Source organism: Octopus sinensis, linkage group LG3 (genome assembly GCF_006345805.1).
Source record: "Octopus sinensis linkage group LG3, ASM634580v1, whole genome shotgun sequence".
In the NCBI taxonomy this organism is placed as follows: Eukaryota; Metazoa; Mollusca; class Cephalopoda; order Octopoda; family Octopodidae; genus Octopus; species Octopus sinensis.
This window is the reverse complement of record NC_042999.1, coordinates 155159613-155175764: the sequence shown is the minus strand read 5'-3', so window position 1 is coordinate 155175764 and position 16152 is coordinate 155159613. Positions and strand designations below refer to the sequence as shown.

Below are 16152 nucleotides of genomic sequence, written 5' to 3'. Positions count from 1 at the left end.
TTCGACAATTGTTCTTTCCCTAGTTAATGAGAAGCAGATGTCTGAAGATATATTGTATCAGAGATTTTCTAATTTTCCAAGGATAAAGTAGTGTTGCGTTGCAAGTCTTTTGTAATACATAATGGAGAGCCTGTATTTCAAAGAGACAAGACGAAGTGAAAAGATTCATTGTTAACTAGAAACAAACAAGGTTGCTTGACCAACAGAGTAGCAGCTGTTGACTGAAACATCGTTAATCAGATTGTCTTACACGAGGTCATATTTATTCCCATTTAAACGTGAATATTCTGTAAGAACAAACTATAATGCAGAGAGAAACTCTTAAATTAGCTTTTGATGCAAATTGCACACTTGTTTGTATCGCTGTATGTCTAACGTAGTCAATCACTGTGATTTAGCGTGACACGATTTAGAAATAGCAGTCAAAGAATGAATGTGTGTGAATAATCAGTAATCATAGAGCTATTTGTTACTTGCTTCCGTCATTGGATTGCAGCCGTACTGGGACGTCAAATCACCATTAACAGTGGCTTAGCATATATTTGTGGAGGCGCAATGGCCCAGTGGTTAGGGCAGCGGACTCGCAGTCATAGGATCGCGGTTTCGATTCCCAGACCGGGCGTTGTGAGTGTTTATTTAGCGAAAACACCTAAAGCTCCACGAGGCTCCGGCAGGGGGTGGTGGTGATCCCTGCTGTACTCTTTCACCACAACTTTCTCTCACTCTTACTTCCTGTTTCTGTTGTACCTGTATTTCAAAGGGCCGGCCTTGTCACTCTCTGTGTCACGCTGAATATCCCCGAGAACTACGTTAAGGGTACACGTGTCTGTGGAGTGCTCAGCCACTTACACGTTAATTTCACGAGCAGGCTGTTCCGTTGATTCGGTTCAACCGGAACCCTCGTCGTCGTAACCGACGGAGTGCAAAGAAGAGCGCATATATTTTAAAAAAAATTTGAAAATTGTTTTACATACAAAATTTAGAGGAGTGACCACTAAAAGTGGACAGCCTATGTGCTAAACATGGACGTCAAATCGCCATTACCATTATTTGGTATATTTTCATTTGTCTTGCTTATTTTTACATTTTTTTTTTTGCTGAGATTTTTCTTGAGAACACATTCTTCGTGGTAATGGCGATTTGACGTCTATGTTTAGCATATAGGTTGTCCACTTTTAGTAGTCAGTCCTCTAAATTTTGTATGTAAAACAATTTTTAATCTTCGGATTTAAAAAAAAAATGCTAAACCACTGGTTTTAATTGATTAATATCAATTTCTACCCCTATTTAATTATATGTATGTATGTATTTGCATATATGGCTCGAAATAGTTCCCAGGGGCTGTGGAGAAGAGGACAGTGCTTATGACGTCTGCGTGTTCTGATAGGTGGCTTCGATGTGGCATGACTAGAAAGGGAACTGGTGATCAATTCCTAATGCTTGCGACAAGGTGAAAGCCATCGTTCAAATATTGGTGTTAAACTGGGCTGCATATTACACCTACGACTAAATATAGTACATTTGTCCCCGTTTATTACAAAGGCTTGGGTCTAAAAGAGAAACCCAAAAGAAATACAAAACACACACAGTGATAAATGAATCATCTCTGAGGACTTTGTAAACGGAACTAATGGTAAATTCCTTAGTACCAAATTCGCGGTTCACAGCAGCAAAATTCCACCATCACGTATTCTCTTGATCATCTCTACCTTTCCCTTTAGAGAATGTGCTTATCCACGTTGTTTGATAGGCTCAGGCGCTTTCATAATTTTTCTCGTTTACTGGTCCCTTGTTGATGGGTTCAATACGTAAATCCGTACAAAAAAGTACGCAGCGCGGTGAAACAAGCACCAAACAGTCGTCAGTGTACGATGGATAACTGAAAATTGAGGGCAAACGCTGGGGTGAGTTTTTTTTGGGGGGTTTTTTGCGGCACAAGCAGACTTTTCGACTGATCGCAAATGAATCCGTGATAAGCGTAACATGGTTATCAATTGAGCATACCGTGTTTTCCCGGCGGGTCAGAGATTAACAAATCAGCAATATGTGAGGTTACATATTTTATGAAACTGTTGTCTCTTGTCTGATACGAGGCAACCAACCACTAAATATTCAATGTTTGAAAATACATTAGCGGCTAACTTTTGGTGTATCATTTCTGTTTAGTAAAGGAGCAGGAGAGGCTGTGTGGTAAGAAGCTTACTAACCAACTCCATGGTTCCGAGTTCAGTCCCACTGTGTGGCACCTTGAGCAAGTGTCTCTACTAAAGCCTTATGAGTGGATTTGGTAGACAGAAACTGAAAGAGGCCCGTCGTATATATATATATATATATATATATATGTGAGAGAGAGAGGAGAGAGAGAGAGAGAGAGTGTGTGTGTGTGTGTGTGTGTATGTGTGCGTGTATGCTTGTGTGTCTGTGTTTGTCCCCTCACCATCGCTTGACAACCGATGCAGGTGTGTTTACGTCTCCGTAACTTAGCGGTTCGGCTAAAGAGACCGACAGAAAAAAGTACTAGGCTTACTAAGAATGAGTCCTGGGGTCGATTTGCCCGACTAAAGGCGGTGCTCTAGCATGGCCGCGGTCAGATGACTGCAATAAATAAAAGAGTAAAAGAAAAAAGGTATTTTATTGTTATTTGACTCCCCTAAAGTCTGCCCTAATCGGACTTCCAGCCGTGAGCATCTCGTAGTTTCGGCCTAACGATACAGTTTCAAGAGCGTTTTTAGATTCTTATGAAAATGTAGAAACAGAAGAAAATGTTTCAGAATCTATCTTATGAAGTTCAATGACATCTTTCTCTGAAAGTTTATTGATCTGCAGTCAAATGTTTTATTAAGACAAATACAAATGACTTCTATATGAAAACTCATTTGTCACCCTAATCCTAATTCTAACTTATACGAATATCTTTCTTCAAAATCTTTTAATCTGAGATGTTTTTCATTAGAGCATTTGGCACAATATGTTTATTTGTAGAAAGAAAAGGCAAACATTTTCAAATATATGGATTGGCTTCAAACTGTGGCACAAGGCCAGCAAGTTCGGGTGAGCGTGCAAGTCGATTATATCGATCGAATTTATAAAAAAAAAACAACCCAAAGACGAGGACAGGTGTACGAACAACAAGCAAGTATATTAGTTTGACGCGCGGGAAAAATGGAAAGGTCTTTTACGTTTCGAGCCTACGCACTTCGACAGAAAGGAATAAGAGGAAAAGAACAGAGAGTGGATGAAAAAAAATTGGAGAGAGAAAAACTGTGTAGAGTTTAGCGGTTCAATCGACCCCACTACTCAACTGGTACTTATTTTATCGATTCCGGAAGGATGAAAGGCAAAGTCGACCTCAGCGGCATTTGAACTCAGAACGTAAAGACGGACGAAAAACTGCTAACAATTTTACCCGGCATGATAAACAATTCTATCAGCTGGCCGCCATAAAAATACGATAGACATTGGTTTCAAATTTTGGTAGAAGGCTAACAATTTCATGGGAATGGGTAAGTCGATTGCATCGACTCCAGTGTTCTACTGGTACTTATTTTATCGACCTCCGAAATGATGAAAGGCAAAGTTGACCTCGGTGGTATTTGAACTTAGAACGTAAAATCGGAAGAAATGCCTCTATGTATTTTTCCTGCGCGGTAACGATTCTGCCAGCATGTCGCCTTAAATACGATGTACAGTAATTCCTCGAATATCGCGGGTGTTACGTTCCAAAACATCCCGCGATAGGTGAAAATCCGCGAAGTAGAAACAGTACTGTACTGTATATGTTTTTTATTATTTTCATAATTTGTATATATTTATTGTATTATAAATGCAAAACAACACCACACACTCGCCTCTCGAGTTTTCCATACAGTATGTGCGATTCCTTGTTTACTCACGTATGGTACACTACGTATTTTCTTTTAATAAATTTAATTAATGTGTTATACAGTGCAGTACTGTATTTTTATTTATTAATCTGTTAATTTTTAGGTGTGAAAATGCTTATTTTAACACAGAAATAATTAAAATTGAAAAAAGTATAAATACCTATCAGTCGCAGAAACCCACGATATACTGAGGAGTCTGCGAAATAAATTTATATATATCTTTATTTTTATATTGCCCCACAAGGAGCTAAACATAGATGGGACAAACAAGGACAGACGAATGGATTAAGTCGATTACATCAACCCTAGTGCGTAATTTGTACTTATTTGATCGATATCGAAAGTATGAAAGACAAAGTCGACCTCGGCGGAATTTGAACTCAGAACGTAGCGGCAGACGAAATACCTATTTCTTTATTACCCACAAGGGGCTAAACACAGAGGGGACAAACAAGGACAGACAAAGGGATTAAGTCGATTACATCGACCCCAGTGCGTAACTGGTACTTTGTTTATCGACCACGAAATGATGAAAAGCAAAGTCGACCTCGGCGGAATTTGAACTCAGAACGTAACGGCAGACGAAATACGGCTACGCATTTCGCCCGGTGTGCTAACGTTTCTGCCAACTCGCCGCCCTATGAATTTACATATATTAGCCAGAAAAATCCACGATGTACTTGAGGGCGCGGTAGGTGAACTGCGGTAGGTGAACCGCGGTAGGTGAACCGCGATAGGTGAACCGCGATATGGCGAGTGATTACTGTTTATTGGTTTCAAATTTTGGCACAAAGCCAGCAGTTTTGGGAGAGGGGGCTAGTCGACTATATCGACCCCAGATTCAACTGGTAACTATGTTACCGACCCCTGAAGGATGAATGGCAAAACCGACCTCGGCAGAGTTTGAACTCAAAACATAAAAACGGACGAAATACCGATAAGTATCTGGCCTGGCGCTGTAACAATGCTGTCAGCTCGTCGCCTTCAAATAATGATGTTAATTGAAACTATCTATAGGTCAGTGTTAACTTCTCGCCATCCACGATTAGCTTTAAATAAAGTCGCAAAAAAAGTGGAAGCATTTTGATAAGGCTTTACCATCCCCCATGCTCAGAAATCATACTTTTATCGCGCTCATTGATTAGTATTTACATAGCAATTTATGTATGCATAGACATGTATATGTAAATTATGTGTACAGACATATGTGTGGGTGTACTTGTATTTGATAGGCATTTAATTTAAAAGCAAGCTGTTTCCACAAACTTTATATGATGATGGTTACATTGTTATACGCCTTGGTGGTGGTGGTGTTGTTGCTGTTTAGCTCTGAGTCAGCATGTTCGACCAGACCTATGATTAATAGCGCTTCTGCCGTGAATAGTCTGTCTTCCTTGGTGTATCCCTCTCTAATCATGTACCCAAGATGCTATAAAGTGGAACTGAAACTGGAACCGTGTTGTTAAGAAGCAAACCTCTTACCATACAGCCTCGCTTGCGCCTATAGCCACGCTTGGGCCTGTAGCCACGTCTACACCTATAGCCGCGCCTGCGCCTATAACCACATTTGCGCCTTTAACTACGTATGCGCCTATAACCACGCCTGTGCCTATAACTACGTCTGCGCCTATAACCACGCGTACGCCTAGAGTCACACCTGCGCCTAGAGTCACACCTGCGCCTATAGCCACACCTACTCCTATAGCCTTACCTGTGCCTATAGCCACACATGTGTCTATAACCATGATGTACCTATGAGCCACAGAACTACATAACCAAATGTGTCTCCCCATTTTCGTGACGGGAAGTGTAAGTTAAGGTAGATTTTAACAGCTATTTCTAGCAAATCAAGCGTCTATGAAGATTTCCAATTCACTCGCCACAAAAAGGAAAGAAACATAGTGCTAACTCTATACCTAAAGTGCTCCAACCATGACCAACTCATCTTTTTAGAGCTATATATGATTACTGCATCTAATGAATCTTGTCTCTATATATGACAGGTGCGATTTGAGGAAAATTTGGATGCTATTTCTACAAGCTCCATCAGGTCCCATACGAACTAAGAATACAATCATATTTATATCTTTACTGCCCACAGGGGTGGGGGGCTAAACATAGAGAGGACAAACAAGGACAGGCAAAGAGATTAAGTCGATTACATCGACAACAGTGCCTAACTGGCACTTATTTAATCCACCCCGAATATATATTGATGCATAAGTATTGCGGATTCTTAAAAAAATAAATTTTATTCAACAAAAGCAATAACAGTATTTGACAAAAACATCTTTAAATGATTATTCCGGAGCATATTCACCGTCTACTTCAATTTCTGCTTGGGGTTTTGTTTAAATTTTATGTTGAATAAAATTTATCGAAAAAGAACTGCAATAATTATGACCAACCTAATATATATATATTATAATATATATATATATATATATTATAGATATATATATATATAATATATATATATATATATATATTATATATATATATATATATATATATTTATTTATATTTATATATATATATACATACATATATATATACACACACACACATATATATACATACATATATATATATGTGTATATATATATATTATATATATCATGGACTACGACTACACTAACTTTTTCATTTTACATATAATTTCCATAGTTTGGTATGATTTTATTTTATATAATTTTCTCTTTAAATTTTTTGTCGATCTACTTAATGTAATACTCTTTTTAGATAATTTTTAGTTGACTTTTATATATATTTTATATGGACATTCTATATATTTTATATGTATAATTTTTACCTGGTATTTTTTTCTTTGTCATTTGAAACCCATTGTATCATTTATATGTTAATAAAGTGTAGAAGTGTGGATATATAAAGTTCGTTAACCTGAATTCAATGTGAGTTCTTATACTACTGATATATATATATATACTTTTTACCTGTTTCAGTCATTTGAGTGCGGCCATGCTAGTGCAGCACTATTTAGTTGAAGAAATCGACCTCTGATGTATTCTTTGTAAGCCTGGTGCTTATTCTATCGATCTCTTACGTCCAACTGCTAACTTACGGGGACGTAAACATACCAACATCGGTTGTCAAGCGATGTTGGGGTGGGAGACAAACACAGACATAAATACACACACACACACACACACACACGCACATACACACATGCGTACACACACACACATATATATAGGACGAGATTCTTTCAGTTTCCCTCAACCATACCCACTCACCAGGCTTTGGGCGGCATATATATATATAATATATATAATATATATATATATATATATATATAATGTTAAAACAGGACGTCAAACATTAAGGCAAGGCAAACATCTCAAGTCGTATATAGTATTATTATAGGAAGAAATTCAAAATCTTACAGCTGTTTCTGGGATATCACGAGTATGGGATATACTGTCATCAGAGACAAATTGGGGGGGGGGGAGATATGGACAATGAGAATGGTATATATCAATAAGATGACAATATAGAGGAAAAGAGTAAAATAATAAGGAGATGGAAAGAGAAAAGTAAAAAGAAGCATAAAATTTCATAGTTCAACTTTGCGAAGTTATAGAAGCCAGAGCATGAGTCCACAGGATGATGTATAATCAAGTGACTTGCTGCAGTAGAATACAGGTACTAATTTTATCAACCACAATGCAAATGGGAAAGGCTATACCTAGAACAGTGCAGTCCTGCGTAGATCTATGAGCGTAACTCTTTAGGTGCAATCCTACTTATATCCCAGAAACAGCTGTAAGATTTTGAATTTTTTCCCAATAATAATATTGCATATAACTTGAGATGTTTGCCTTGCCTTAATGTTTGACGTAATATTTAACGTAATATTTAAAGGCGGCGAGCTGGCAAAAACGTTAGCACACCGGGCGAAATTCTTAGCGGTATTTCGTCTGCCACTACGTTCTGAGTTCAAATTCCGCCGAGGTCGACTTTGCCTTTCATCCTTTCGGGGTCGATTAAATAAGTACCAGTTACTGGGGTCGATATAATCGACTTAATCCGTTTGTCTGTTCTTGTTTGTCCCCTCTGTGTTTAGCCCCTTGTGGGCAATAAAGAATTAAAATATTTAACAATTATATAACCGCTGCATCGGAAATCTGCAATGGCTCCATAACTACCGTCTCGGCTATAACCTTGGAGCCCCAGTAATCAATTACAGCACTTACCTAGCGTAGCTAATCGTTTAAGAGCTGGAAGAAATTACGTGAAACATTTTGTTCGACGCGCAAACGATTCTAACAGCTCGTCACCATACCACATTTATCACCATAGTATTTTTTCGTAATACTATTCTTAGAGCCGTTGCTTACAATCTCACAGCTCTAGCTCTTCCACATTACCATTCTTACACATATCTCTATGATACCCACCAACGCCACTACCATCACCTACATTGTGTTAGCCACGGTTACACGCTCAGAGAGATACGTTAAATTTGTCCGTTCTCCTACATTATAAGAATGTAACTAAATAAGGCCTTCCATTTTCTAATCTTATTTATAATCGCTGTTATCGTGAATAATTAATGATTTTACGACGTGCAACTGCAAACTGTAATCGAAGACTCACTCTTTCAAATCATGATAATTTCCTTTAGTGGCACATACATTCACCGTTATCAAGATCAGGTAAGTTATAAAACTAACCTCACACTGCAATGTCGAATAAAGAAATAATGACACAGAGAAGCACATGTGCAACCTACATACATACATACATACATACATACATACATACATACATACATACATACATACATACATACATACATACATACATACATACATGCATACATGCATACATGTCGGAAAACAAAGAGAGCAGTTTACATGACTTCTTAAAAGACAGAGGCTAAGCTGTGACAGACAATGAGCCCCTCTCCAAAGAGACAGTAATAGTAGATTGTGTGCGTCAGAGAACTGTGTTGGAGCCGCTGCTGATTATAGTAGTAGTAGTAGCTCTTTCGGACATACTATCAGTTGTACAGATAGTCATACTACCTAGCTATGCCGGCAAGACAAAAGCAGCCAAGGAACCTTTCGATGCTAATCTTCTACAGAAAGACTTGTATGCTATATATAAATGGGCTGAAGAAAACAATATGCAATTTAATGCTGGAAAATTCCAAGCCCTTCGCTATCAGCCAGTGGCAATCCCAAAGTCAAGTACAATGCGTGATCTGTGGATTGATTTGAGCAACCATGCTTCGTTTCATGTACATATTACCAAGATGGTGGAAATGTACAGGCGAATGGTGAAATGGATTCTGAGAACTTTCTGAACAAGATACCTGGGAACTATGCTTGTTCTATGAAGAATATTTGTCTTCAGCCGTCTGGGCTACTGATTTCAACAGTGGCCACCCAGCAGTGTCAAATTAATAGCGAAACCTGAAGCAGTTCAGCGATGCTACACCAGGGAGATTGCATCAATCTAACAGCTAAGCTACTGCGAATGACTGAGTTATGACTCTACTCTCGTGAGCGAAGACGGTGATGTAAATATGGAAGATCCTATAGGGTTTGGCATCGAGAGCAATAACAGCCCTCAAAAGTGCATAGGGTTCCACCCGTCACGTCTTGAATGAAGACCATATACTTCAAGAGTTTGTGCTTCAAAGGCCCATAAACATTTAATATTTTGACAAAATATCTGAGAGATCTACATGAAGTAGGGATAAGAAAGAATTTGTCCTCCTGTTGTCCAAGATTTCAAATGAACCTGAAAGGCTATTGGAAAGAGGATAATATTGGCGGTGTCCTTGCATGGCCAAGGTCACTCGGCTGAAACCCATGATGCATGCATATATGCTATATATATATATATATATATGTATATATATATATATATATATATATATATATATATATAGATATATATATATATATAACACATATATATAACACATATATATAACAGATATATATATAACATATATATATATAACACAAATCAAAGTGGATGCAGATTATCGTAAGTCAAGTTCCTTTATCATGGGAATACAAAATACATAAAAAGTTCATGGAGATGATAGGTTTGAAGCACCCTAAAAAGCAGTATTACAAAACCTTACGATCGTTTCGAGAATTGCGTTTGTATTCGGCGAGTTTTCCAGCCAATATAAATAGTCGCATTTCTCTCATCAGAGGTACAAATAAATCGATTAACATATTTAAAAATGGAGAAAGCGAAAAATATATCCTACTTAGGGAACTTGATGTTATATCGGCAATGTTATATTCTTAAAAAAGATCATACTATCTTTAAAAAAGTTCGCAATAATATAGAAAGGCTTTGTGAAGTGGAAAATGTTGTGAAGTAAAACATTTATGCGAATGAACATGAAATTAAAAATATTGGTAAAAATAATATAAATAAAATGAGGATTCAAATTTCGGGTTAAACCGAGTTAACCATATAACAGATATATATATATATATAATATATATATATATATTATATATATATATATAATATATTATATATATATATATATTATTAATATATATATACATATATATAGCACAAATCAAAGTGGGTGCAGATTATCGTAAATCAAGTTCCTTTATCATGGGAATACAAAATACATAAAAAGTTCATGGAGATGATAGGTTTGAAGCGCCCCAAAAAGCAGTATTACAAAACCTATTATAACTGATATTATATTATAACTGATAATTAAAATTAGTAAATAATTAAAGTAAGGTGAATCCATGCTCATATTGAGCACTAATTAGGTGCGCTGCAACGGAGGTTTTCCTTTTTTCCTTATTATTCAATAAAAGTGTTCCGAAAGAATTTCACCTGATGAGTCGGAGTTATGTAACATATTACACATACAACTTGCTTTACACTAATGTCACAATAAATACTCCCAAAGAAACAATTGTAGTAATAGCAGATAACTCTTTCATCGTTGAATAATTTTTTGGATACTGTTGGATACTTTTAGATAGTCGCGGGCGTGATATGTGGTACGAAGTTAGCTTTCAAATCACATGATACTGGGCTCAGTCTCACTGTGTGGAACCAACGGCAAGCATCGACCAAAGCTTTGTGAGTAGAGTTGGTATACAGAAACTGAAAAGAAGCCCGTCGTGTAAATATATATACATATATACACTTATATATATATATATATATATATATACTTACACACAGATACAGACACAGACACACACAGACACACACACACACACACACACACACACACACACACACATATATATAGTTGAAATTTATAGAAAAACAAAAGACGAAGACAGGTGTACGAACAACAGGCAGTTATATCAGTTTGACTTTCTGGAAAATAAGAAATGCAAAAGTCTCTCACGTTTCGAGCCTACGCTCTTCAACAGAAAGGAATAAGAGAAAATAAAATAGAGAGCGAATGAAAAAAAACCTGTGGATTAACGGCCAAACACGGCGACTATATATACATATACATACATAGATACATACATACATATATACATACATATATATACATATATAAATACACACACACACACATATATATATATACATACATACACACACACATATATATATGTATGTCCTATAATCAAAATAAGCAACAGAATATCAAGTAGTGATGCAGTACGACCGTTTCAAGCGGTACATTTAATTGAACAATGCAATCGTTACATCAATTTAAATGCAGTGCCATCTTCAGCTGCACAAATAAATAAATAGAATTTTAACAAGTAGGACACATTAATATAATTTTTCCAAAATATTATAACAGAGAGCAAGAAGATGGAAGAAATTCATATTGTCGCTATTGTAGCTAAGAATAGACTACACTTCCAAGAATCGCATGAAGCCTTGTGGGTTCATAGTGTTGTAAGTGATTGTAATTCATTTCTAATTCATTTCTTTCTTTCTCAACTACTAAATCTAAGACTAGAAGACTGTCTATTTTGAATAAAGGACAAGAGTGAGTCGACAGCTCATGGCTAGCTATGGTCATAAATTAACTTATGTATCCCTTTTCCTCGAGGAGGAAATAAGATATTAGGAGTAGTCAGTTGGATATAAGTAACTGTCTATAAAAAAAGGCAGGGTAGGGGTAGACTTTAAATCATGACGTTACCAGTTAAAGGGGCAAGACGCTACATACATGCATACATACATACAAACTGTCAAACTTTTCTTTTTGAAAGCTAATAAATGTGTGCTCTACTAAAAAGTGCTGCGTAATCCTTCGCTTTCATGTTAAATTGTTTTTTATTATTAGTACATCCATAAGGCGGTGAGCTGGCAGAATCGTTAGCACGCCGGGCAAAATGCTTAGCGGCATTTCGTTTGTTTTAAAGGCGTTCTGAGTTCAAATTCCGTCAAGGTCGACTTTGCCTTTCATCCTTTCGGGGTCGATGAAATAAATACCAGTTACGTACTGGAGTCGATATAATCGACTTACGCCCTCCCCAAATTTCAGGTCTTGTGCCAATAATAGAAAGGCTTATTAGTGCATCCGCCGTTGTCAACGATGATCAATGACAAAACAGGGGAGAAAACGAAGGGGGCACATTGTGTCCGGCTGCGTTCAATCAGTCCGAGGCATGCCTGGAAGGCTTTGTCGCAGGCCGGGCAGTGGTGGTCTAAGATGTAGGTGTATATATGTATGTATAAGGCTGTTCATCATTTTTCTTTCATTCTACAGAGAGTTAGTTAAATTTGCAATGTTCGTATTTCTACTCTAAGGCGTAGGAGTGGCTGTGTGGTAAGTAGCCTGCTTACCAACCACAAGGTTCAGGGTTCAGTCCCACAGCGATGGCACCTTGGGCAAGTGTCTTCTACTATAGCCTCGGGCCGACCAAAGCCTTGTGAGATGATTTGGTAGACAGAAACTGACAGAAGCCCATCGTATATGTATATATATATATATATATATATATATATATATATGTGTGTGTGTGTGTGTGTGTGTGTTTGTGTGTCTGTGTTTGTCTTCCCAACATCGCTTGACAACCGATGCTGGTGTATTTACGTCCCCGTAACTTAGCGGTTCGGTAAAAGAGACCGATAGAATAAGTACTAGGCTTTCAAAGAATAAGTCCTGGGGTCGATTTGCTCGACTAAAGGCGGTGCTCCAGCATGGCCACAGTCGAAATGACTGAAACAAGTGAAAGAGTAAAAAGAATAAAGAGTATAGATTTAAACATTATATCATACCTTGATAGTGTGTGGACTAAGATCCTCGCTGACCAGCCGACCGCTAATACTGACTAAAGTGTTAAAACATACTATGTAAATTAGTGGCTCGAGTTCTCTATAGCTGCTAGATTTGTTGAGTATGTAAACAGACTGGCTTCTTATTTCTCTTGGATTGGTCAAATGGTGGAGAAACCCTTTGATGAAAACCGAATAAGGCTATCCAGTTTTTCAATCAATGCAGAAATAGTTAAATTTGCCTATGACGTAGGTTTACATAAATAATATTTTCTCCTTCTAAGGCGGCGAGCTGGCAGAAACGTTAGCACACTGTGCAAAATGCTTACCAGTAATTCGTCTGCTTTACGTTCTGAGTTCAAATTACGCCGAGGTCGACTTTGCCTTTTATCCTTTCGGGGTCGATAAATTAAGAACCAGTTGCGTACTGGGGTCGATCTAATCGACTGGCCCCTCCCCCAAAATTTTGGGCCTTGTGCCTAGAGTAGAAAGGAATATTTTAAAGGTGGCAAGCTGGCAGAAGCATTAGCGCGCCGGGCGAAATGCTTAGCAGTATTTCGACTTTTTTTACGTTCTGAGTTCAAATTCCGCCCAGGTCAACTTTGCCTTTCATCCTTTCGAGGTCGATTAAATAATTACCAGTTACGCACTGGGGTCAATATAATCGACTTAATCCGTTTGTCTGTCCTTGTTTGTCCCCTCTGTGTTTAGCCCCTGTGGGTAGTAAAGAAATAAGTAATTCGTCTGCTTTACGTTCTGAGTTCAAATTACGCCGAGGTCGACTTTGCTTTTCATCCTTTCGGGGTCTATAAATTAAGTACCAGTTGCGTACTGGGGTCGATCTAATCGACTGGCTCCTCCCCCAGAATTCCGAGCCTTGTTCTTAGAGTAGTAAATAATATTTTCTCCTTCTTTCACTAATTTCACTCTCCGCCCTCAACATATTTTAAACTGCAACAATATTTACATTTGAAAAACATGTCGTTGTTTCTGATTTTATATTTAAACAGTATTATTATTTTTATTTATTTTTCAAATATTCTTTCGATTTGTGTTTTTATATCATTTGTATATTTGAATAAAACATACATCACGCCACATACACACACGCACACACAAACGCACATCTACCCACACACTCATAAAAATGTGTGTATGCTATAGTGAAGGTACGTGGCCTAGTTGTAGCATATTAAGTTAACGTCTGTGAAATCTCGGGCTCCTTGTTACTCATGACCAGCTCCTCTTGCAAAATGGAGATAATCGCAGAAATTAAGAAATCTCCAGAGTTGACATGCCATTAAAAAAAAAAAAAAGGATAGACTGGCCGCCTGTCGAAGTGGGGCTGGTCTTAATTACCATTTAGTAATTATGAAATAGTCTCCAGAAGTAGAGTTGATTTTAGTAAATCGAGAATTTAGGACGGCGAGCCGGCAAAATACTTAGCGGCATTTCATCCGACCAAACCTGTGGTTCCCAACTTTTTTCAAAACCAAGGAGCTCTTCTAGTTAAATGAGTTTTCTCACGGACCCCTTTTGATATGCTTATCTTTATGTGTGTGTGTGTGTGTGTGTGTATATGACATTTTTAACTTAGTTCACGGACTCCAAGTACTACCTATGCAGACCACCAGGGGTCTGCGGACCACAGGTTAGGGACCACTGGTCTAAACGTTCAGAGTTCAAATTCCGCCGTGGTCGACTTTGCCTTTCATCATTTTGGGATCGATAAAAATAAGTACCAGTAATCGACTTGTCCCCTCCTCGAACTTGCTGGCCTTGTGCCAACATTTGAAATCAATAAATCATGAATTTATGTTGTATAGTATTTGATATACCTGTATTTGTCTATGTAGTGAAGGTGCGTGACTTACTGGTCGAGGTATCCGGCTTACGATCGTAAGATCGTGAGTTCAATTCCTGGCGACGCGTTGCGTCTTTGAGCAAGACACTATTTTACGTTGCTCCTCTCAGCTCAGCTGGAAAAAACAAGTTGTACCTGTATTTGAAAGAACCAGTCTTCTTACACCCTGTGACACGCTGAATCACCCTGAGAACTACGTTAAGGGTACATGTATCTGTGGAGTGCTCAACCCCTTGGACGTTAATTTCACTAGCAGGCTGTTCAGTCGATCTGATCAATTGGAATGCTCACCCTCGTGACCGACGGAGTGTCAGTTATTTTTCAATGTTGTTCAAATATATGCCATTGGTCTCTCTGAGTTATTTCCCTTAACTCATTTTTGTTTAAATTGTGCAAATTACTTAGACCATAAATATCTTCAACTCCTTATATATATTTCTTTACTACCCACAAGGGGCTAAACTTAGAGGGGACAGACAAGGACAGACAAACGGATTAAATCGATTACATCGACCCCAGTGCTTAACTGGTACTTAATTTATCGACCCCAAAAGGATGAAAGGCAAAGTTGACCTCGGCGGAATTTGAACTCAGAACGTAACGGCAGACGAAATACGGTTACGCATTTCGTCCGGCGTGCTAACGTTTCTGCCAGCTCGCCGCCTTTCTACTTCTTGTATATGTCTAAATCCTTTGTCTGCTGGAGATGACCTGGGACAATTGTCGTGATGATGACACTTATTGAGGCAGAAACACGTATCCGCACTGTCCTCTTATCTTCAAGCAAAAAGACTGCACTTTTCCTTCATGGAATGTCAAATATGGAAAATTCTTTAATCTTGATATTATCTTCTCTTCTCATGTGGAACTGGCCATTTTGAAATTACGATACAGTCTCTTGAGGCGGAGATAATTTTAATAAATCGAGAATGTGTTGTGTGGAATTTGATATACTTTTATCTGTCTGTCTGTCCGTCTGTCTGTCTGTCTGTCTGTCTGTCTGTCTGTCTGTCTGTCTGTCTGTCCCTCTCTCTTTCAGTCTATATTTGTACATGTCTGCGTGTACATATGTGTGTGTGTGTGTGTGTGTGTGTGTGTGTGTGTGTGTGTCTCACTCTCTCTCTCTCGATTTATCTGCTAATATATATATATATATATATAATATATATATATATATATATG

At 37.8% G+C, this 16152-nt stretch overlaps 1 protein-coding gene across 1 annotated transcript in view; it reads right to left on the bottom strand.

Annotated features, from left to right (window-relative positions):
- The window catches only part of LOC115209782, a 217152-nt gene that overhangs the window by 172371 nt on the left and 28629 nt on the right, over window positions 1-16152 (bottom strand). The window lies entirely within an intron of this gene.